Raw genomic sequence first — 25,158 nt, 5'->3', positions numbered from 1 at the left:
CCCCGTGGACACCGAAAGTTTGACCTCGTCAGAATGTGACCAAAACTGAAGTCTAAACTAATTCGAGTATTGCCAATTTAGTGGTATCTCTAATTCGGTATTGCTAACTCCCTAAATTTGGCCCCTTGGACACCGAAAATTTGACATCATCAGAATGCGACCAAAATTGATGTCAAAACTAATTCGAGTATGGCCAAATCAGTGGGGATATCTCAATCGGGATTGCTCACTACCAAAATTTGGCTCCTTGGACACCGAAAATTTGACCTCGTCAGAATATGACCAAAATTAATGTCTAAACTAATTAGACTATTGCCGGTTTATTAGAATCTCTAACTCGGGACTTCTAACTCCCAAAACTTGGCCCCTTGGACACCGAATATTTGACCTCATGAGAATGCGACCAAAATTCATGTCTAAACTAATTCGAGTATGGCCAAATCAGTGGGGATTTCTTAGTCGGGGTTGCTCACTCCAAACATTTTGCCCCTCGGACACCGAAAATTTGACCTCGTCAGAATGTGACCAAAATTGATCTCAGAACTAATTCGAGTGTGGGCAATTCAGTGGGGATCTGTAAATCGGGATTGCTGACTCCGAAAGTTTAGCACCATGGACACCGAAAAGTAGACCTCGTCTGAATGTGACCAAATCTGATGTCTAAACTAATTCGAGCATGACCAAATCAATGATGATCTCTAAATCGGGATTGCTCACTCCCAAAATTTGGCAACTTGGAAACCGAAAATTTCACCTCGTCAGAAGTTGACCAAACTTGATGTCTAAAATAATTCGAGTATCACCAATTCAGTGGAGATCTCTAAGTCGGGATTGCTCATTCCCAAAATTTGGCCCCTTGGACACCCAAAGTTTGACCTGGTCAGAATGTGACCAAAATTTATCTCTAAACTAATTCGAGCACTGCCAATTCAGTGGGGATCTCTAAATCAGGATTGCTCACTCCCAAAATTTGGTACCTTGCACAACCAAACTTTTATCTCATCAGAATGTGACCAAAATTGATGTCTAAACTAATTCGAGTATGGCCAATTCAATGGGGATCTCTGAGTAGGGATTGCTCACTCCCATAATTTGGCCCCGTGGACACCGAAAATTGGACCTCGTCAGAATGTGACCAAAATTGATGTCTAAAATAATTCGAGTTTTGCCAATTTAGTGGGGATCTCTGAATCGGGATTGCTAAACTCCCAAATTTTGGCCCTTTGGACACCGAAAATTTGACCTCGTCAGAATGTGACCAAAATTGATGTCTAAACTAATTCGCGTGGCATTCAGTGGGGATCTTTAAATCGGGATTGCTTACTACCAACATTTGGCTCCTTGGACACCAAAAATTTTACCTCGTCAGAATGTGACTAAAATTGATGTCTAAACTAATTCGAGTTCGGCCAATTCAGTGGGGATATCTAAGCAGGGATTGCTCACTCCCATAATTTGGCCCCTTGGACACCGAAAATTTGACCTCGACAGATTGTGACTAGAATTGATGTCTAAACTAATTTGAGTATGGCCAATTCAGTAGGGAGCTCTAAGTAGGGATTGCTCACACCCAAGAAGTGGCCCCTTGGTCACCGAAAATGTGACCTCGTCAGAATGTTACTAAAATTGGTGTCTAAACTAATTCGAGTATGGCCAATTCAGTTGGGATCTCTCAAGCAGGGATTGCTCACTCCCAAATTTGGCCCCGTGGACACCGAAAGTTTGACCTCGTCAGAATGTGACCAAAACTGAAGTCTAAACTAATTCGAGTATTGCCAATTTAGTGGGATCTCTAATTCGGGATTGCTAACTCCCAAAATTTGCTACCTTGGACAACCAAAATTTTATCTCATCAGAATATGACCAAAATTGGTGTCTAAACTAATTCGACTATTGCCAATTTAGTGGGATCTCTAATTCAGGATTGCTAACTCCCTAAATTTGGCCCCTTGGACAGCGAAAATTTGACCTCGTCAGAATGCGACCAAAATTGATGTCTAAACTAATTCGAGTGTTGCCAATTTAGTGGGGATCTCTAAATCGAGACTGCTCACACCCAAAATTTGGCCCCGTGGACACCAAAAATTTGACCTCATCAGAAGTTGACCAAACTTGATGTCTAAAATAATTCGAGTATCACCAAGTCAGTGGGGATCTCTAAGTCGGGATTGCTCATTCCCAAAATTTGGCCCCTTGGACACCCAAAGTTTGACCTGATCAGAATGTGACCGAAATTGATCTCTAAACTAATTCGAGCACTGCCAATTCAGTGGGGATCTCTAAATCGGGATTGCTCACTCCCAAAATTTGGTACCTTGCACAACCAAACTTTTATCTCATCAGAATGTGAGCAAAATTGATGTCTAAACTAATTCGAGTATGACCAATTCAATGGGGATCTCTAAGTACGGATTGCTCACTCCCATAATTTGGCCAAGTGGACACCGAAAATTGGACCTCGTCAGAATGTGACCAAAATTGATGTCTAAAATAATTCGAGTATTGCCAATTTAGTGGGGATCTCTGAATCGGGATTGCTAAACTCCCAAAATTTGGCCCTTAGGACACCGAAAATTTGACCTCTTCAGAATGTGACCAAAATCGATGTCTAAACTAATTCGCGTGGCATTCAGTGGGGATCTCTAAATCGGGATTGCTTACTACCAACATTTGGCTCCTTGGACACCAAAAATTTTACCTCGTCAGAATGTGACTAAAATTGATGTCTAAACTAATTCGAGTTCGGCCAATTCAGTGGGGATATCTAAGCAGGGATTGCTCACTCCCATAATTTGGCCCCTTGGACACCGAAAATTTGACCTCGACAGATTGTGACTAACATTGATGTCTAAACTAATTTGAGTATGGCCAATTCAGTAGGGAGCTCTAAGTAGGGATTGCTCACACCCAGATGTGGCCCCTTGGTCACCGAAAATGTGACCTCGTCAGAATGTTACTAAAATTAGTGTCTAAACTAATTCGAGTATGGCCAATTAAATGGGGATCTCTCAAGTAGGGATTGCTCACTCCCAAATTTGGCCCCGTGGAACCGAAAGTTTGACCTCGTCAGAATGTGACCAAAAGTGAAGTCTAAACTAATTCCAGTATTGCCAATTTAGTGGGATCTCTAATTTGGGTTGCTAACTCCCAAAATTTGCTACCTTGGACAACCAAAATTTTCTCTCATCAGAATATGACCAAAATTGGTGTCTAAACTAATTCGACTATTGCGAATTTAGTGGGATCTCTAATTCAGGATTGCTAACTTCCTAAATTTGGCCCCTTGGACACCGAAAATTTGACCTCATCAGAATGCGACCAAAATTGATGTCTAAACTAATTCGAGTAAGGCCAAATCAGTGGGGATCTCTCAATCGGGATTGCTCACTACCAAAATTTGGCTCCTTGGACACCGAAAATTTGATCTCGTCAGAATGTGACCAAAATTGATGTCTATACTAATTTCGAGTATGGCCAATTCAGTGGGAATCTGAATCGGGATTGGTCACTCCCGATATTTGGCTCCTTGACACCGAAAATGTGACCTCATCAGAAAGTGACTAAAATTGATGTCTAAACTAATTCGAGTATGGCCAATTCAGTGGGGATCTCTATGTCGGGATTGCTCACACCCAAAATGTGGCCCCTTGGACACCGAAAATTTCACCTCGTCAAAATGTTACCAACATTGGTGTCTAAACTAATTCGAGTATGGTCAGTTCAGTGACTATCTCCAAGTTGGGATTGCTCACACCCAAAATGTGGCCCATTGGGCACCGAAAATTTGTCCGCGTCAGAATGTTACTAAAATTGGTGTCTAAACTAATTCGAGTATGACCAATTCAGTATGGATCTCTACGTCTGGATTGCTCACTCCCGAAATGTGGCCCCTTGGACACAAAAAATTTGACCTTACCAGAATATGACTAAAATTGATGCCTAAACTAATTCGAGTACAGCCAATTCAGTGGGGATCTCTAAATCGGGATTGCTAACTGCCAAAATTTGGTACCTTGGACAACCAAAATTATATCTCATCAGGATGTTGCAAAAATTGATGCTAAACTAATTCGAGTATGGCCAATTCAATGGGGATCTCTAAGTAGGGATTGTTCACTCCCATAATTTGGACCCATGGACACCGAATATTTGACCTCATCAGAATGCAACCAAAATTGATGTCGAAACTAACTCGAGTATGGCCAAATCAGTGGGGATTTCTAAGTCGGGGTTGCTCACTCCCAAAATTTGGCAACTTGGAAACCGAAAATTTCACCTCGTCAGAATGTGACCAAAATTGATGTCTAAACTAATTCGAGTGTTGCCAATTTAGTGGGGATCTCTAAATCGAGACCGCTCACTCCCAAAATTTGGCCCCGTGGACACCAAAAATTTGACCTCGTCAGAAGTTGACCAAACTTGATGTCTAATATAATTCGAGTATCACCAAGTCAGTGGGGATCTCTAAGTCGGGATTGCTCATTCCCAAAATTTGGCCCCTTGGACACCGAAAGTTTGACCTGATCAGAATGTGACCAAAATTGATGTCTAAACTAATTCGAGCACTGCCAATTCAGTGGGGATCTCTAAATCAGGATTGCTCACTCCCAAAATTTGGTACCTTGGACAACCAAAATTTTATCTCATCAGAATGTGACCAAAATTGATGTCTAAACTAATTCGAGTATGGCCAATTCAATGGGGATCTCTAAGTAGGGATTGCTCACTCCCATAATTTGGCCCTGTGGACACCGAAAATAGGACCTCGACAGATCTTGACTAAAATTGATGTCTAACTAATTTGAGTATAGCCAATTCAGTAGAGAGCTCTAAGTAGGGATTGCTCACACCCAAAATGTGGCCCCTTGGTCACCAAAAATTTGACCGCGTCAGAATGTTACTAAAATTGGTGTCTAAACTAATGCGAGTATGGCCAATTCAGTATGGATCTCTAAATCGGGATGGCTCACTCCCAAATTTTGCTACCTTGGACAACCAAAATTTTATCTCATCAGAATATGACCAAAATTGGTGTCTAAACAAATTCGACTATTGCCAATTTAGTGGGATCTCTAATTCAGGATTGCTGACTCCCTAAATTTGGACCCTTGGATACCGAAAATTTGACCTCATCAGAATGCGACCAAAATTGATGTCTAAACTAATTCGAGTATGGCCAAATCAGTGGGGATCTCTCAATCAGGTTTGCTCACTACCAAAATTTGGCTCCTTGGACACCGAAAATTTGATCTCGCCAGAATGTGACCAAAATTGATGACTATACTAATTCGAGTATGGCCAATTCAGTGGAAATCTTTGAATCGGGATTGGTCACTCCCGATATTTGGCTCCTTGACACCGAAAATGTGACCTCATCAGAAAGTGACTAAAATTGATGTCTAAACTAATTCGAGTATGGCCAATTCAGTGGGGATCTCTATGTCGGGATTGCTCACACCCAAAATGTGGCCACTTGGACACCGAAAATTTCACCTCGTCATAATGTTGCCAAAATTGGTGTCTAAACTAATTCGAGTATGGCCAGTTCAGTGACTATCTCCAAGTTGGGATTGCTCACACCCAAAATGTGGCCCATTGGACACCGAAAATTTGACCGCGTCAGGATGTTACTAAAATTGGTGTCTAAACTAATTCGAGTATAGCCAATTCAGTGGGGATCTCTAAATCGGGATTGCTAACTGCTAAAACTTGGTACCTTGGACAACCGAAATTATATCGCATCAGAATGTGACCAAAATTGCTGCTAAACTAATTCGAGTATGGCCAATTCAATGGGGATCTCTAACTAGGGATTGCTCATTCCCATAATTTGGACCCATGGACACCGAATATTTGACCTCATCAGAATGCGACCAAAATTGATGTCTAAAGTAATTCGAGTATGGCCAAATCAGTGGGATTTCTAAGTCGGGGTTGCTCACTCCAAAAATTTTGCCTCTCAGACACCAAAAATTTGACCTCGTCAGAATGTGACCAAACTTGATGTCTAAACTAATTCGAGTATGGCCAATTGAGTGGGGATCTCTAAATCGGGATTGATCACTCTCAAAATTTGACCCCTTGACACCGAAAATTTGACCTTATCCGAAAGTGACTAAAATTGATGTCTAGACTAATTGGATTATGGCCAATTCAGTGGCGATCTCTATGTCTGGATTGCTCACACCCGAAATGTGGCCCCTTTTACAACAAAAATTTCACCTCGTCAAAATGTTACCAAAATTGGTGTCTAAACTAATACGAGTATGGCCAACTCAGTGGGGATCTTTAAGCCGGGATTGCTCACTCCCAAAATTTGGCTCCTTGGACACCGAAAATTTGACCTCGTCAGAATGTGACCAAACTTGATGTCTAAACTAATTCGAGTATGGCCAATTGAGTGGAGATCTCTAAATCGGGATTGCTCACTCCAAAAATTTGACCCCTTGGATACCGAAAATTTGAGCTTATCCGAAAGTGACTAAAATTGATGTCTAGACTAATTGGATTATGGCCAATTCAGTGGGGATCTCTATGTCGGGATTGCTCATACCCGAAATGTGGCCCCTTGGATACCAAAATTTCACCTCGTCAAATTGTTACCAAAATTGGTGTCTAAACTAATACGAGTATGGCCAACTCAGTGGGGATCTTTAAACCGGGATTGCTCACTACCAAAATTTGGCTCCTTGGACACCGAAAATTTGACCTCGTCAGAATGTGACTAAAATTGATGTCTAAACTAATTCAAGTTTGGCCAATTGAGTGGGGATCTCCAATCGGGATTGCTCATTCCTAAAATTTGGCACCTTGGACACCCAAAGTTTGACCTCATCCGAATGTGACCAAACTTGATGTCTAAACTAATTCGAGCATGACCAATTCAATGGGGATCTCTAAATCGGGATTGCTCACTCCCAAAATTTGGCCACTTGGAAACCGAAAATTTCACCTCATCAGAATGTGACCAAAATTGATGTCTAAACTAATTCGAGTATTGCCAATTTAGTGGGGATCTCTAAATCGAGACTGCTCACTCCCAAAATTTGGCCCCGTGGACACCAAAAATTTGACCTCGTCAAAAGTTGACCAAACTTGGCGTCTAAAATAATTCGAGTATCACCAAGTCAGTGGGGATCTCTAAGTCAGGATTCCTCATTCCCAAAATTTGGCCCCTTGGACACCAAAAGTTTGACCTGATCAGAATGTGACCAAAATTGATGTCTAAACTAATTCGAGCACTGCCAATTCAGTGTTGATCTCTAAATCGGGATTGCTGACTCCCTAAATTTGGTACCTTGGACAACCAAAATTTTATCTCATCAGAATGTGACCTAAATTGATGTCTAAACTAATTCGAGTATGGCCAATTCAATGGGGATCTCTAAGTAGGGATTGCTCACTCCCATAATTTGGCTCTGTGGACACCGAAAATTGGACCTCGTCCAATGTGACCAAAATTGATGACTATACTAATTCGAGTATGGCCAATTCAGTGGAAATCTTTGAATCGGGATTGGTCACTCCCGATATTTGGCTCCTTGACACCGAAAATGTGACCTCATCAGAAAGTGACTAAAATTGATGTCTAAACTAATTCGAGTATGGCCAATTCAGTGGGGATCTCTATGTCGGGATGTCTCACACCCAAAATGTGGCCCCTTGGACACCGAAAATTTCACCTTTTCATAATGTTACCAAAATTGGTGTCTAAACTAATTCGAGTATGGCCAGTTCAGTGACTATCTCCAAGTTGGGATTGCTCACACCCAAAATGTGGCCCATTGGACACCGAAAATTTGACCGCGTCAGGATGTTACTAAAATTGGTGTCTAAATTAATTCGAGTATAGCCAATTCAGTATGAATCTCTATGTCTGGATTGCTCACTCCCGAAATGTGGCCCCTTGGACACAAAAAATTTGACCTCACCAGAATATGACTAAAATTGATGCCTAAACTAATTCGAGTACAGCCAATTCAGTGGGGATCTCTAAATCGGGATTGCTAACTGCCAAAATTTGGTACCTTGGACAACCGAAATTATATCGCATCAGAATGTGACCAAAATTGATGCTAAACTAATTCGAGTATGGCCAATTCAATGGGGATCTCTAACTAGGGATTGCTCATTCCCATAATTTGGACCCATGGACACCGAATATTTGACCTCATCAGAATGCGACCAAAATTGATGTCTAAAGTAATTCGAGTATGGCCAAATCAGTGGGGATTTCTAAGTCGGGGTTGCTCACTCCAAAAATTTTGCCCCTCGGACACCAAAAATTTGACCTCGTCAGAATGTGACCAAACTTGATGTCTAAACTAATTCGAGTATGGCCAATTGAGTGGGGATCTCTAAATCGGGATTGCTCACTCCCAAAATTTGACCCCTTGACACCGAAAATTTGACCTTATCCGAAAGTGACTAAAATTGAATGTCTAGACTAATTGGATTATGGCCAATTCAGTGGCGATCTCTATGTCGGGATTGCTCACACCCGAAATATGGCCCCTTGGACAACAAAAATTTCACCTCGTCAAAATGTTACAAAAACTGGTGTCTAAACTAATTCGAGTATGGCCAACTCAGTGGGGATCTTTAAGCCGGGATTGCTCACTCCCAAAATTTGGCTCCTTGGACACCGAAAATTTGACCTCGTCAGAATGTGACCAAACTTGATGTCTAAACTAATTCGAGTATGGCCAATTGAGTGGAGATCTCTAAACGGGATTGCTCACTCCCAAAATTTGACCCCTTGGATACCGAAAATTTGAGCCTATCCGAAAGTGACTTAAATTGATGTCTAGACTAATTGGATTATGGCCAATTCAGTGGGGATCTCTATGTCGGGATTGCTCACACCCGAAATGTGGCCCCTTGGACACCAAAATTTCACCTCGTCAAAATGTTACCAAAATTGGTGTCTAAACTAATTCGAGTATGGGCAATTCAGTGGGGATCTTTAAACCGGGATTGCTCCCTACCAAAATTTGGCTCCTTGGACACCGAAAATTTGACCTCGTCAGAATGTGATTAAAATTGATGTCTAAACTAATTCAAGTTTGGCCAATTGAGTGGGGATCACCAATCGGGATTGCTCACACCCGAAATGTGGCCCCTTGGACACCAAAATTTCACCTCGTCAAAATGTTACCAAAATTGGTGTCTAAACTAATTCGAGTATGGCCAACTCAGTGGGGATCTTTAAACCGGGATTGCTCACTACCAAAATTTGGCTCCTTGGACACCGAAAATTTGACCTCGTCAGAATGTGACTAAAATTGATGTCTAAACTAATTCAAGTTTGGCCAATTGAGTGGGGATCTCCAATCGGGATTGCTCATTCCTAATATTTGGCACCTTGGACACCCAAAGTTTGACCTCGTCTGAATGTGACCAAACTTGATGTCTAAACTAATTCGAGCATGACCAATTCAATGGGGATCTCTAAATCGGGATTGCTCACTCCGAAAATTTGGCCACTTGGAAACCGAAATTTTCACCTCATCAGAATGTGACCAAAATTGATGTCTAAACTAATTCGAGTATTGCCAATTTAGTGGGGATCTCTAAATCGAGACTGCTCACTCCGAAAATTTGGCCCCGTGGACACCAAAAATTTGACCTCGTCAGAAGTTGACCAAACTTGACGTCTAAAATAATTCGAGTATCACCAAGTCAGTGGGGATCTCTAAGTCGGGATTCCTCATTCCCAAAATTTGGCCCCTTGGACACCAAAAGTTTGACCTGATCAGAATGTGACCAAAATTGATGTCTAAACTAATTCGAGCACTGCCAATTCAGTGTTGATCTCTAAATCGGGATTGCTCACTCCTTAAATTTGGTACCTTGGACAACCAAAATTTCATCTCATCAGAATGTGACCAAAATTGATGTCTAAACTAATTCGAGTATGGCCAATTCAATGGGGATCTCTAAGTAGGGATTGCTCACTCCCATAATTTGGCTCTGTGGACACCGAAAATTGGACCTCGTCGAATGTGACCAAAATTGATGTCTAAAATAATTCGAGTATTGCCAATTTAGTGGGGATCTCTGAATCGGGATTGCTCACTCCCAAAATTTGGCCCCTTGGACACCGAAAATTTGACCTCATCGGAATGCGACCAAAATTGATGTCTAAACTAATCCGAGTATGGCCAATTCAGTGGGGATATCTAAGCAGGGATTGCTCACTCCCATAATTTGGCCCCTTGGAAACCGAAAATTTGACCTCGACAGATTGTGACTAAAATTGATGTCTAAACTAATTCGAGTTCGGCCAATTCAGTGGGGATATCTAAGCAGGGATTGCTCACTCCCATAATTTGGCCCCTTGGAAACCGAAAATTTGACCTCGACAGATTGTGACTAAAATTGATGTCTAAACTAATTTGAGTATGGCCAATTCAGTAGGGAGCTCTAAGTAGGGATTGCTCACACCCAAAATTTGCTACCTTGGACAACCAAAATTTTATCTCATCAGAATATGACCGAAATTGAAGCTAAACTAATTCGAGTATGGCCAATTCAGTGGGAATCTTTGAATCCGGATTGATCACTCCCGATATTTGGTTCCTTGACACCGAAAATGTGACCTCATCAGAAAGTGACTAAAATTGATGTCTAAACTAATTCGAGTATGGCCAAATCAGTGTGGATTTCTAAGTCGGGGTTGCACACACCCAAAATGTGGCCCTTTGGACACCGAAAATTTCACCTTGTCAAAATGTTACCAAAATTGGTGTCTAAACTAATTCCAGTATGGCTAGTTCAGTGACTATCTCCAAGTTGGGATTTCTCACATGCAAAATGTGGCCCATTGGACACCGAAAATTTGACCACGTCAGAATGTTACTAAAATTGGTGTCTAAACTAATTCGAGTATAGCCAATTCAGTATGGATCTCTATGTCTGGATTGCTCACTCCCGAAATGTGACCCCTTGGAGACAAAAAATTTGACCTCACCAGAATATGACTAAAATTGATGCCTAAACTAATTCGAGTACAGCTAATTCAGTGGGGATCTCTAAATAGGGATTGCTAACTGCCAAAATTTGGTACCTTGGACAACCGAAATTATATCGCATCAGAATGTGACCAAAATTGATGCTGAACTAATTCGAGTAAGGCCAATTCAATGGGGATCTCTAACTAGGGATTGCTCATTCCCATAATTTGGACCCATAGACACCGAATATTTGACCTCATCAGAATGCGACCAAAATTGATGTCTAAACTAATTCGAGTATGGCCAAATCAGTGTGGATTTCTAAGTCGGGGTTGCTCACTCCAAAAATTTTGCCCCTCGGACACCGAAAATTTGACATCGCAGAATGTGACCAAAATTGATGTCTAAACTAATTCGAGTATGGCCAATTGAGTGGGGATCTCTAAATCGGGATTGCTCACTCCCAAAATTTGACCCCTTGACACCGAAAATTTGACCTTATCCGAAAGAGACTAAAATTGATGTCTAGACTAATTGGATTATGGCCAATTCAGTGGCGATCTCTATGTCGGGATTGCTCACACCCGAAATGTGGCCCCTTGGACAACAAAAATTTCACCTCGTCAAAATGTTACCAAAACTGGTGTCTAAACTAATTCGAGTATGGCCAACTCAGTGGGGATGTTTAAGCCGGGATTGCTCACTACCAAAATTTGGCTCCTTGGACACCGATAATTTGACCTCGTCAGAATGTGACCAATCTTGATGTCTAAAATAATTCGAGTATGGCCAATTGAGTGGGGATCTCTAAGTAGGGATTGCTCACTCCCATAATTTGGCTCTGTGGACACCGAAAATTGGACCTTGTCCAATGTGACCAAAATTGATGTCTAAAATAATTCGAGTATTGCCAATTTAGTGGGGATCTCTGAATCGGGATTGCTCACTCCGAAAATTTGGCCCCTTGGACACCGAAAATTTGACCTCCTCAGAATGTGACCAAAATTGATGTCTAAACTAATTCGCGTGTGGCATTCAGTGGGGATCTCTAAATCGGGATTGCTTACTACCAACATTTGGCTCCTTGGACACCAAAAATTTTACGTCGTCAGAATGTGACTAAAATTGATGTCTAAACTAATTCGAGTTCGGCCAATTCAGTGGGGATATCTAAGCAGGGATTGCTCACTCCCATAATTTGGCCCCTTGGAAACCGAAAATTTGACCTCGACAGATTGTGACTAAAATTGATGTCTAAACTAATTTGAGTATGGCCAATTCAGTAGGGAGCTCTAAGTAGGGATTGCTCACACCCAAAATGTGCTACCTTGGACAACCAAAATTTTATCTCATCAGAATATGACCGAAATTGAAGCTAAACTAATTCGAGTATGGCCAATTCAGTGGGAATCTTTGAATCCAGATTGGTCACTCCCGATATTTGGTTCCTTGACACCGAAAATGTGACCTCATCAGAAAGTGACTAAAATTGATGCCTAAACTAATTCGAGTATGGCGAATTCAGTGGGGATCTCTATGTCGGGATTGCACACACCCAAAATGTGGCCCCTTGGACACCGAAAATTTCACCCTGTCAAAATGTTACCAAAATTGATGTCTAAACTAATTAGAGCATGGCCAGTTCAGTGACTATCTCCAAGTTGGGATTTCTCACACCCAAAATGTGGCCCATTGGACACCGAAAATTTGACACGTCAGAATGTTACTAAAATTGGTGTCTAAACTAATTCGATTATAGCCAATTCAGTATGGATCTCTATGTCTGGATTGCTCTCTCCCGAAATGTGGCCCCTTGGACACAAAAAATTTGACCTCACCAGAATATGACTCAAATTGATGCCTAAACTAATTCGAGTACAGCCAATTCAGTGGGGATCTCTAAATCGGGATTGCTAACTGCCAAAATTTCGTACCTTGGACAACCAAAATTATATCTCATCAGAATGTGACCAAAATTGATGCTAAACTAATTCGAGTATGGCCAATTCAATGGGGATCTCTAACTAGGGATTGCTCACTCCCATAATTTGGACCCATGGACACCGAATATTTGACCTCATCAGAATGCGACCAAAATAATGTCTAAACTAATTCGAGTATGTCCAAATCAGTGGGGATTTCTAAGTCGGGGTTGCTCACTCCAAAAATTTTGCCCCTCGGACACCGAAAATTGGACCTCGTCAGAATGTGACCAAACTTGATGTCTAAACTAATTCGAGTATGGCCAATTGAGTGGGGATCTCTAAATCGGGATTGCTCACTCCCAAAATTTGACCCCTTGGACACCGAAAATTTGACCTTATCCGAAAGTGACTAAAATTGATGTCTAAATAATTGGAGTGTGGCCAATTCGGTGGGGATCTCTATGTCGGGATTGCTCACACCCGAAATGTGGCCCCTTGGACACCAAAAATTTCACCTCGTCAAAATGTTACCAAAATTGGTGTCTAAACTAATTCGAGTATGGCCAATTCAGTAGGGAGCTCTAAGTAGGGATTGCTCACACCCAAAATGTGCTACCTTGGACAACCAAAATTTTATCTCATCAGAATATGACCGAAATTGAAGCTAAACTAATTCGAGTATGGCCAATTCAGTGGGAATCTTTGAATCCAGATTGGTCACTCCCGATATTTGGTTCCTTGACACCGAAAATGTGACCTCATCAGAAAAAGACTAAAATTGATGCCTAAACTAATTCGAGTATGGCGAATTCAGTGGGGATCTCTATGTCGGGATTGCACACACCCAAAATGTGGCCCCTTGGACACCGAAAATTTCACCTTGTAAAAATGTTACCAAAATTGATGTCTAAACTAATTAGAGCATGGCCAGTTCTGTGACTATCTCTAAGTTGGGATTTCTCACACCCAAAATGTGGCCCATTGGACACCGAAAATTTGACACGTCAGAATGTTACTAAAATTGGTGTCTAAACTAATTCGATTATAGCCAATTCAGTATGGATCTCTATGTCTGGATTGCTCTCTCCCGAAATGTGGCCCCTTGGACACAAAAAATTTGACCTCACCAGAATATGACTAAAATTGATGCCTAAACTAATTCGAGTACAGCCAATTCAGTGGGGATCTCTAAATCGGGATTGCTAACTGCCAAAATTTCGCACCTTGGACAACCAAAATTATATCTCATCAGAATGTGACCAAAATTGATGCTAAACTAATTCGAGTATGGCCAATTGAGTGGGGATCTCTAAATCGGGATTGCTCACTCCCAAAATTTGACCCCTTGGACACCGAAAATTTGACCTTATCCGAAAGAGACTAAAATTGTTGTCTAAACTAATTGGAGTGTGGCCAATTCGATGGGGATCTCTATGTAGGGATTGCTCACACCCGAAATGTGGCCCCTTGGACACCCAAAATTTCATCTCGTCAAAATGTTACCAAAATTGGTGTCTAAACTAATTCGAGTATGGCCAGTCAGTGGGGATCTTTAAACCGGGATTGCTCACTACCAAAATTTGGCTGCTTGGACACCGAAAATTAGACCTCGTCAGAATGTGAATAAATTGATGTCTAAACTAATTCAAGTTTGGCCAACTGAGTGGGGATCTCTAATCGAAATTGCTCACTTCTAAAATTTGGCACCTTGGACACCCTAAGTTTGACCTCGTAAGAATGTCACCAAAATTGATGTCTATAGTAATTCGTGTATGGCCAATTCAGTGGGGATCTCTAAATCGGGATTGCTCACTCCCAAAATTTGACCTCTCGGACACCGAACACTTGACCTCGTCAGAATGTGACCAAAATTGATCTCTAAACTAATTCGACTGTGGGCAAATCATTGGGGATCTGTAAATCGTGATTGCTGACTCCGAACATTTAGCACCACGGACACCGAAAAGTAGACCTCGTCTGAATGTGACCAAACTTGATGTCTAAACTAATTCGAGCATGACCAATTGAATGGGGATCTCTAAATCGGGATTGCTCACTCCCAAAATTTGGCCACTTGGAAACCGAAAATTTCACCTCATCAGAATGTGACCAAAATTGATGTCGAAACTAATTCGAGTATTGCCAATTAGTGAGGATCTCTAAATCGAGACTGCTCACTCCAAAAATTTGGCCCCGTGGACACCAAAAATTTGACCTCATCAGAAGTTGACCAAACTTGATGTCTAAAATAATTCGAGTATCAACAAGTCAGTGGGGATCTCTAAGTCGGGATTGCTCATTCCCAAAATTTGGCCCCTTGGACACCCAAAGTTTGACCTGATCAGAATGTGACCAAAATTGGTGTCTAAATTAATTCGAGTATGGCCAATTCAATGGGGATCTCTCAAGTAGGGAGTGCTCACTCCCAAATTTGGCCCCGTGGACACCGAAAATTTGACCTCGTCAGAATGTGACCAAAACTGATGTCTAAATTAATTCGAGTATTGCCAATTTAGTGGGATCTCTAATTCGGGATTGCTAACTCCCTAAATTTGGCCCCTTGGACACCGAAAATTTGACCTCATCAGAATGCGACCAAAATTGATGTCTAAACTAATTCGAGTATGGCCAAATCAGTGGGGATTTCTAAGTCGGGATTGCTCCCTCCCACAATTTGGCCCCTTGGACACAGAAAATTGGACCTTGTCATAATGTGACCAAAATTGATGTCTAAAATAATTCGAGTATTGCCAATTTAGTGGGGATCTCTAAATGGGGATTGCTCACTCCCAAAATTTGGCCCCTTGGACACCGAAAATTTGACCTCATCTGAATGCGACCAAAATTGATGTCTAAACTAATTCGAGTATGGCCAATTCAGTGGGGATCTCTAAGTCGGGATTGCTCACACCCAAAATTTGGCCCCTTGGACACCGAAAATTTGACCTCGTCAGAATTTGACCAAAAATGATGTCTAAAATAATTCGGCTGTGGCCAATTCAGTGGGGATCTCTAAATCGGGATTGCTTACTACCAACATTTGGCTCCTTGGACACCGAAAATTCCACCTCGTCAGAATGTGACTAAAATTGATGTCTAAACTAATTCGAGTTTGGTCAATTCAGTGGGGATACCTAAGTAGAGATTGCTCACTCCCATAATTTGGCCCCTTGGTCACCGAAAATTTGACCTCGACAGATTGTGACTAAAATTGATGTCTAAACTAATTTCAGTATGGCCAATTCAGTAGGGAGCTCTAAGTAGGGATTGCTCACACCCAAAATATGGCCCCTTGGTCACCGAAAACGTGACCTCGACAGAATGTTACTAAAATTGGTGTCTAAACTAATTCGAGTATAACCAATTTAGTATGGATCTCTATGTCTGGATTGCTCACTCCCAAAATGTGGCCCATGGACACAAAAAATTTGACCTCACCAGAATATGTCCAAAACTGATGCCTAAACTAATTCGAGTACAGCCAATTAAGTGGGGATCTCTAAATCGGGATTGCTCACTCGCAAAATTTGCTACCTTGGACAACCAAAATTTTATCTCATCAGAATATGACCAAAATTGGTGTCTCAATTAATTCGAGTAGGGCCAAATCAGTGGGGATCTCTCAATCGGGATTGCTCACTACCAAAATTTGGTTCCTTGGACACCGAAAATTCAACCTCTTCAGAATGTGACCAAAATTGATGTCTAAACTAATTCGAATATAGCCAATTCAGTGGGAATCTTTGAATCGGGATTGGTCACTCCCGATATTTGGCTCCTTGGACCCTAAAAATGTGACCTCATCAGAAAGTGACTAAAATTGATGTCTAAACTAATTCGAGTATGGCCAATTCAGTGGGGATCTCTATATCGGGATTGCTCACACCCAAAATGTGGCTCCTTGGACACCGAAAATTTCACCTCGTCAAAGTGTTACCAAAATTGGTGTCTAAACTAATTCGAGTATGGCCAGTTCAGTTGGTATCTCCAAGTTGGGATTGCTCACACCCAAAATGTGGCCCCTTGGACACCGAAAATTTGACCTCGCCAGAATGTTACTAAAATTGGTGTCTAAACTAATTCGAGTATGGCCAATTCAGTATGGATCTCTATGTCTGGATTGCTCACTCCCGAGATGTGGTCCCTTGCACACAAAAAAATTGACCTCACCAGAATATGACTAAAATTGATGCCTAAACTAATTCGAGTACAGCCAATTCAGTGGGGATCTCTAAATCGGGATTGCTAACTGCCAAAATTTGGTACCTTGGACAACCAAAATTATAGCTCATCAGAATGTGGCCAAAATTGATGCTAAACTAATTCGAGTATGGCCAATTCAATAGGGATCTCTAAGTAGGGATTGCTCACTCCCGAATTTGGCCCCGTGGACACCGAAAATTTGACCTCGTCAGAATGTGGCCAAAACTGATGTCTAAACTAATTCGAGTATTGCCACTTTACTGGGATCTCAAATTCGGGATTGCTAACTCCCTAAATTTGGCTCCTTGGACACCGAAAATTTGACCTCATCAGAATGCGACCAAAATTGATGTCTAAACTAATTCCAGTATGGCCAAATCAGTGGGGATTTCTAAGTCGGGATTGCTCCCTCCAAAAATTTGGCCCCTTGGACACAGAAAATTTGACCTCGTCAGAATGTGACCAAAATTGATGTCTAAACTAATTCGAGTATGGCTAATTCAGTGGGGATCTCTCAATCGGGATTGCTCACTCCCAAAATTTGCTACCTTGGACAACCAAAATTTTATCTCATCAAAATATGACCAAAATTGGTGTCTAAACTAATTCGAGTATGGCCAATTCAATGGGGATCTCTCAACTAGGGATTGCTCACTCCCAAATTTGGCCCGGTGGACACCGAAAATTTGACCTCGTCAGAATGTGACCAAAACTGATGTCTAAACTAATTCGAGTATTGCCAATTTAGTGGGATCTATAATTCGGGATTGCTAACTCCCTAAATTTGGCCCCTTGGACACCGAAATTTTGATCTCATCAGAATACGACCAAAATTGATGTAAACTAATTCGAGTATGGCCAAATCAGTGGGGATCTGTCAATCGGGATTGCTCACTACCAAAATTTGGCTCCTTGGACCCCGAAAATTTGACCTCGTCAGAATTTGACCAAAATTGATGTCTAAACTAATTCGAGTATGGCCAATTCAGTGGGAATCTTTGAATCGGGATTCGTCACTCCCGATATTTGGCTCCTTGGACACCGAAAATTTCACCTCGTCAAAGTGTTACCAAAATTGGTGTCTAAACTAATTCGAGTATGGCCAGTTCAGTGGGGATCTCCAAGTTGGGATTGCTCACACCCAAAATGTGGCCCCTTGGACACCGAAAATTTGACATAGTCAAAATGTTACTAAAATTGGTGTCTAAACTAATTCGAGTATGGCCAATTCAGTATGGATCTCTATGTCTGGATTGCTCACTCCCGAAATGTGGCCCCTTGCACACAAAAAATTTGACCTCACCAGAATATGACTAAAATTGATGCCTAAACAAATTCGAGTACAGCCAATTCAGTGGGAATCGTTAAATCGGGATTGCTAACTGCCGAAATTTGGTACCTTGGACAACCACAATTATATCTCATCACAATGTGACCAAAATTGATGCTTAACTAATTCAAGTATGGCCAATTCAATGGGGATCTCTAATTCGAGATTTCTAACTCCCAAAATTAGGCCCCTTCGACACCGAATATTTGACCTCATCAGAATGCGACCAAAATTGATGTCTAAACTAATTCGAGTATGGCCAAATCAGTGGGGATTTCTAAGTCGGGTTTGCTCACTCCAAAAATTTTGCCCCTCGGACTTTGAAAATTTGACCTCGTCAGAATGGGACCAAACTTGATGTCTAAACTAATTCGAGTATGGCCAATTGAGTGGGGATCTCTAAATCGGGATTGCTCACTCCCAAAATTTGACCCCTTGGACACCGAAAATTTGACCTCATCCGAAAGTGACTAAAATTGATGTCTAAACTAATTGGAGTATGGCCAATTCAGAGGGGATCTCTATGTCGGGATTGCTCACACCCGAAATGGGGCCCCTTGGACACCAAAAATTTCACCTCGTCAAAATGTTACCAAAATTGATGCCTAAACTAATTCGAGTACAGCCAATTCAGTGGGGATCTCTAAATCGGGATTGCTAACTGCGAAAATTTGGTACCTTGGACAACTAAAATTATATCTCATCAGAATGTGACCAAAATTGATGCTAAACTAATTCGAGTATGGCCATTTCAATGGGGATCTCTAAGTAGGGATTGCTCACTCCCATAATTTGGACCCGTGGGCACCGAAAATTTGACCTCGTCAGAATGTGACCAAAATTGATGTCTAAACTAATTCGACTATTGCCAATTTATTGGGATCTCTAATTCGGGATTTGTAACTCCCAAAATTTGGCCCCTTGGACACCGAATATTTGACCTCATCAGAATGCGACCAAAATTGATGTCTAAACAAAATCGAGTATAGCCAAATCAGTGGGGATTTCTATGTCGGGGTTGCTCACTCCAAAAATTTTGCCCCTCGGACACCGAAAATTTGACCTCGTCAGAATGTGACCAAACTTGATGTCTAAACTAATTCGAGTATGGCCAATATAGTGGGGATCTCTAAATCGGGATTGCTCACTCCCAAAATTTGACCCCTCTGACACCGAAAATTTCACCTCGCCAGAAGGTGACCAAAACCTGATGTCTAAACTAATTTGAGTATTCCAATTCAGTATGGATCTCTGTGTCTGGATTGCTCACTCCCGAAATGTGGCTCCTTGGACACCGAAAATTTCACCTCGTCTAAATGTTACCAAAATTGGTGCGTAAACTAATTCGAGTATGGCCAATTCAGTGGGGATCTTTAAACCGGGATTGCTCACTCCTAAAATGTGCCCCCTTGGACACAAAAAATTTGACCTCACCAGAATATGACTGTCACCCGTTAATAATTAGGGGGATATTATTAACGATGCGCCCTTAACGGTGCGCACACTCCCAGACACCCTTAGAGTGAGTGGGGGTAGCTGTTCCGGTCGCAAAGGGGATGCCCTCGACTTGCGTGGCAAGCTCAGCCGGAATTCAACTACCTTGTAGTGACAGAAGGGGGTGGTCGTTTGGTGCCCAGCGGTCGCCGGTTCAAACCAGAGTAAGGATCGGAGTCAGAAGTAACAAACAAAACACAATTTATGCACAGCAAGAGACGATACAAAGGAATACACAAGGTCACTTGAAATACAACAGACGAGAGGTTCACAGAATACAAACGCTAAGCATGCAATTACACAGGTATCCAATAACGTAGATGCTTTACAACAGATGAAACACGAGAGAGTACATAAACAAACACCAAATTGTTCACCGGGCACTGTTGCAGTCCGACGCCTCAAGAGTCACGATGTGGCCGCCATACGAGACGAGCGCCGCTCCCTTGAAAGTCCGTGGGCTTGCCAGCAGCGGGTGATCCCCGGGAGTCCAGCCGAAGCGCGAGCACGTCGCAAAACACTTGACGAACTGAATGACTGACTCAACAAGCGGCGCGGTCGCTTTAAATAGGGCGCGCCGCGTCTGTTTGTTAACATGCGCCAAAGCTAGCGCGCACACACACATAGCTTCGCTGGTTATAGCTCCCACTTCTCCTCCCGTCGAGCCGCGCGTCGTCATTGGCTAGGTCCCATAGAAGATTCTCGATTTTTCTGGCTGATTCCAGTCCGATGAATCACCGTCTTCCCCGGGCAATGGGAAAGAGGGTGACGGCAACGCGTACAAAGCTACGCGCTCTCCCGCGCGGGGAAGGGAGCTTTTCTCTACATGCTTTCCACGCGACGCCGCGCGGGCCTCGCGCCGTGCGGACTTGATGAATATGTGCGCCGATTTCGTGACACTGCCCCTCCCTTAAAGAATATTGTCCCACAATATTCACAACAACCACGAACATCGCGCGCACATGCATGCGCTCACAAATATATGGGGCAAATGTCCACACATTGCACAAATTTCACAACTGCCATAACACATTACAAAATTCACACATCAATGCCATGATGTTCACAAACATAGCACCACACTGTTGTCGGATACACATAGGAATCAACAACACACAGCTCTTCAAATGCGAAGCGCACAAACCTAAATTTCCGAGCGTAATTCTAACCCGCGATCAGTGCGTGATACGCCTCTGTCCGCCAGGGATTCTGCCTTCGCTCTAGTCTCTCGCATTTGAGACGCTTCTATGTTCTCCGATCGGGCTACTGAAAATTCCCTGAGGCAGGACTTATCCTCTTGCAAATCACACAACCAATGTGTGCCGATAATTGCCCCTACAATCAGTAGCGCCGACGGATACACGGGAACCTGTGTCAACGCGCACAGACCAACAAAAAGAATCACTGTAATAGTGTTCTTTCCTAGGCACCGGTATTCCTTCCGCTGAAGGTGAAGTATCCCAAGTAAAGCCCCCATAAGTAGGACAAACACTTGGGCTACCTGCATCAATGACGGCCTAGGCATTCCTGACTTAATTTTCTGAGCCGTCTCTTTCTTTTCGGTTTTCTCCTGAGGTGCTCCCTTTTGGTTCTTCATGTCTCGAGTCTTTTCTTCCGGCTTCTCATAGCCTTGCTTTCCTCGCCCTGCCTTTTTCCTTTTAGATTCCTTGCAGCGCACAGGCGCGGGACTTTGTTCAGGATCCTCGGGAAATTTTGCGCCCTTGATATTTCCCAACACCAAATCGTAGATAGGGCGTTCCATGCACAGGGCTGTCAGTTTCCCAGAATAGTATTGCGTCTGCACTTCCAATTTTGCCTCAGGTAGCAATTGAATGGAGCCGTCAATCAGCCTCACAGGGCATTTCTCTCCAGTCAGATCATTCTCCTGAATCAAACTGCGTCTAACGATTACGGCACTACTACCTGTATCTCGTAGCACAGAAACGGACTTTCTTCCTATCTTTCCCCTCGAAACCGGCATCCGATTCACCGGAGATCCAGGTTGTGCATGTACTACGGCGTTCACCACCCGGATTTTCTTGTCCTTCCGATTAACAACCTTCTCTGCTTCCTCCTCCTCTAAGTCGTGCACCACGCGGACTTTCCTGCCGTTCTTAAGCTCAACAAAGCCATCGGCATCTTCTTCCTCCAGGCGACATTCCGACTCTGACAGAGTCCTCGCGCATGCCGCCTGCGGAGCTGCCTTGTCAGCGTCGGGACACGACATCGCTTTGTGGCCCTTCTGTCCGCATTTCCAACACGAGGATGGATTGTTGGTTACAAGTTTACGGCAGTTAGGTGCGATGTGGCCTAGCTGTCCGCAGAGATAGCACCTCGGGGGTGACTTTACAATAGGTTGTGTCTGTCGGAATTCGGGCTTTCGAGGGGTTTCCAAATTTACAATTTTGCTCAAATTTTCGCCTCCCTGGGCTTCCAAATACTGGTCTGCGAGCTCCATCATTTCATCTAATGTATGTGCCTTTCTTTCTTTTAAATAAAGTGACAAACCAGGGTGACAGCTACCCAGAAATTGTTCCTTAATTAGGAGTTCGCGAAGTGCGCCATACTCTAGTTTAATTTTTGAGAGTTCAGTCCAGCGGTCAAAATAATGACTCAGTCGCGCAACATACTGTGTTGCCGTTTCGCCGTCCATAGGTTTTCCAGTCCTGAACTTCTCTCGAAACCCATCCGTCGTAAATCTAAACCTTTTAAGTAATGCAGTTTTCACTTTGTGATAGCTGCCTGCATCCTCAGGAGGAAGTCTTCCAAACACACTTAATGCTTCGCCGCTAAGGCAAGTGCTCAAGATGGTAGCACATTCACTGTCTGTCCAATTTGCATTTATGGCGACCCTTTCAAAACGCAAGAGGAACGCGTCGAGATCGTCTCTTCTCTCGTCGTATTTCGGAATCAATTTACTTGCGTCTATACGCAAGCTGCTATGTCCTTCACTGGCGCTATGCACTTCAGCTAAACCGTTGGTGTTCCCTGAGTTTTGGAGCTGAAGTTTCATAGTAAGTAATTCCTTTTCTCGCTGAAATTCCTCTTCACGCTCCTTTCGAGCCTTCTCTCGCTCTTTTTCTGCTCTCTCTCTTTCTTCCTCGGCTTCCTTTCGAGCCCTCTCTCGTTCTTTTTCTGCTCTCTCTCTTTCTTCCTCGGCTTCCTTTCGAGCCCTCTCTCGTTCCTTTTCTTCTCTCTCTCTTTCTTCTTTTTCCCTCTCTTTTTCCTCTTTTTCTCTCTGGCTAACCCATTTGCGCAGTTCGGCACCGGACAACCCCAGCTGGGTGCCAGCCTCAATCAACTCTTTCAGATTCATCTCTGAAGCGCGAACCGTCTGGGTGTAGCCTAAACACTGCTTAGCGAACCTCGCCTAAACGCTTCCGCGCGGCACTACCTCTCGCTATCGCTCTGCTGCTACACAGTTTACGACCTCTTCGTAAACTCTTCCAACTCGTTCTCCGTCCTCTGAGCTTGAATGCACCAAACGTCCTGTCGCGGACGCCAGAATAATTGTCACCCGTTAATAATTAGGGGGATATTATTAACGATGCGCCCTTAACGGTGCGCACACTCCCAGACACCCTTAGAGTGAGTGGGGGTAGCTGTTCCGGTCGCAAAGGGGATGCCCTCGACTTGCGTGGCAAGCTCAGCCGGAATTCAACTACCTTGTAGTGACAGAAGGGGGTGGTCGTTTGGTGCCCAGCGGTCGCCGGTTCAAACCAGAGTAAGGATCGGAGTCAGAAGTAACAAACAAAACACAATTTATGCACAGCAAGAGACGATACAAAGGAATACACAAGGTCACTTGAAATACAACAGACGAGAGGTTCACAGAATACAAACGCTAAGCATGCAATTACACAGGTATCCAATAACGTAGATGCTTTACAACAGATGAAACACGAGAGAGTACATAAACAAACACCAAATTGTTCACCGGGCACTGTTGCAGTCCGACGCCTCAAGAGTCACGATGTGGCCGCCATACGAGACGAGCGCCGCTCCCTTGAAAGTCCGTGGGCTTGCCAGCAGCGGGTGATCCCCGGGAGTCCAGCCGAAGCGCGAGCACGTCGCAAAACACTTGACGAACTGAATGACTGACTCAACAAGCGGCGCGGTCGCTTTAAATAGGGCGCGCCGCGTCTGTTTGTTAACATGCGCCAAAGCTAGCGCGCACACACACATAGCTTCGCTGGTTATAGCTCCCACTTCTCCTCCCGTCGAGCCGCGCGTCGTCATTGGCTAGGTCCCATAGAAGATTCTCGATTTTTCTGGCTGATTCCAGTCCGATGAATCACCGTCTTCCCCGGGCAATGGGAAAGAGGGTGACGGCAACGCGTACAAAGCTACGCGCTCTCCCGCGCGGGGAAGGGAGCTTTTCTCTACATGCTTTCCACGCGACGCCGCGCGGGCCTCGCGCCGTGCGGACTTGATGAATATGTGCGCCGATTTCGTGACAATGACCAAAATTGATGCCTAACCTAATTCGAGTACAGCCAATTGAGTGGGGATCTCTAAGTCGGGATTGCTCACATCCATAATTTGGCCCCTTGGACACCGAAAATTTGACCTCGTCAGAATGTGACCAAAATTGATGTCTAAACTAATTCGCGTGTGGCATTCAGTGGGGATCTCTAAATCGGGATGGCTTACTACCAACATTTGGCTCCTTGGACACCAAAAATTTTACCTCGTCAGAATGTGACTAAAATTGATGTCTAAACTAATTCGAGTTCGGCCAATTCAGTGGGGATATCTAAGCAGGGATTGCTCACTCCCATAATTTGGCCCCTTGGAAACCGAAAATTTGACCTCGACAGATTGTGACTAAAATTGATGTCTAAACTAATTTGAGTATGGCCAATTCAGTAGGGAGCTCTAAGTAGGGATTGCTCATACCCAAGATGTGGCCCCTTGGTCACCGATAATGTGACCTCGTGAGAATGTTACTAAAATTGGTGTCTAAACTAATTCGAGTATGGCCAATTCAGTGGGGATCTCTATGTCGGGATGGCTCACTCCCAAAATTTGCTACCTTGGACAACCAAAATTTTATCTCATCAGAATATGACCGAAATTGAAGCTAAACTAATTCGAGTATGGCCAATTTAGTGGGAATCTTTGAATCCGGATTGGTCACTCCCGATATTTGGTTCCTTGACACCGAAAATGTGACCTCATCAGAAAGTGACTAAAATTGGTGTCTAAACTAATTCGAGTATAGCCAATTCAGTATGGATCTCTATGTCTG

Source organism: Amblyomma maculatum, chromosome 5 (genome assembly GCF_055883805.1).
Source record: "Amblyomma maculatum isolate TAMU_Amacu chromosome 5, ASM5588380v1, whole genome shotgun sequence".
Classification (NCBI taxonomy): Eukaryota; Metazoa; Arthropoda; class Arachnida; order Ixodida; family Ixodidae; genus Amblyomma; species Amblyomma maculatum.
Note: the sequence above shows the minus strand (reverse complement) of the source record.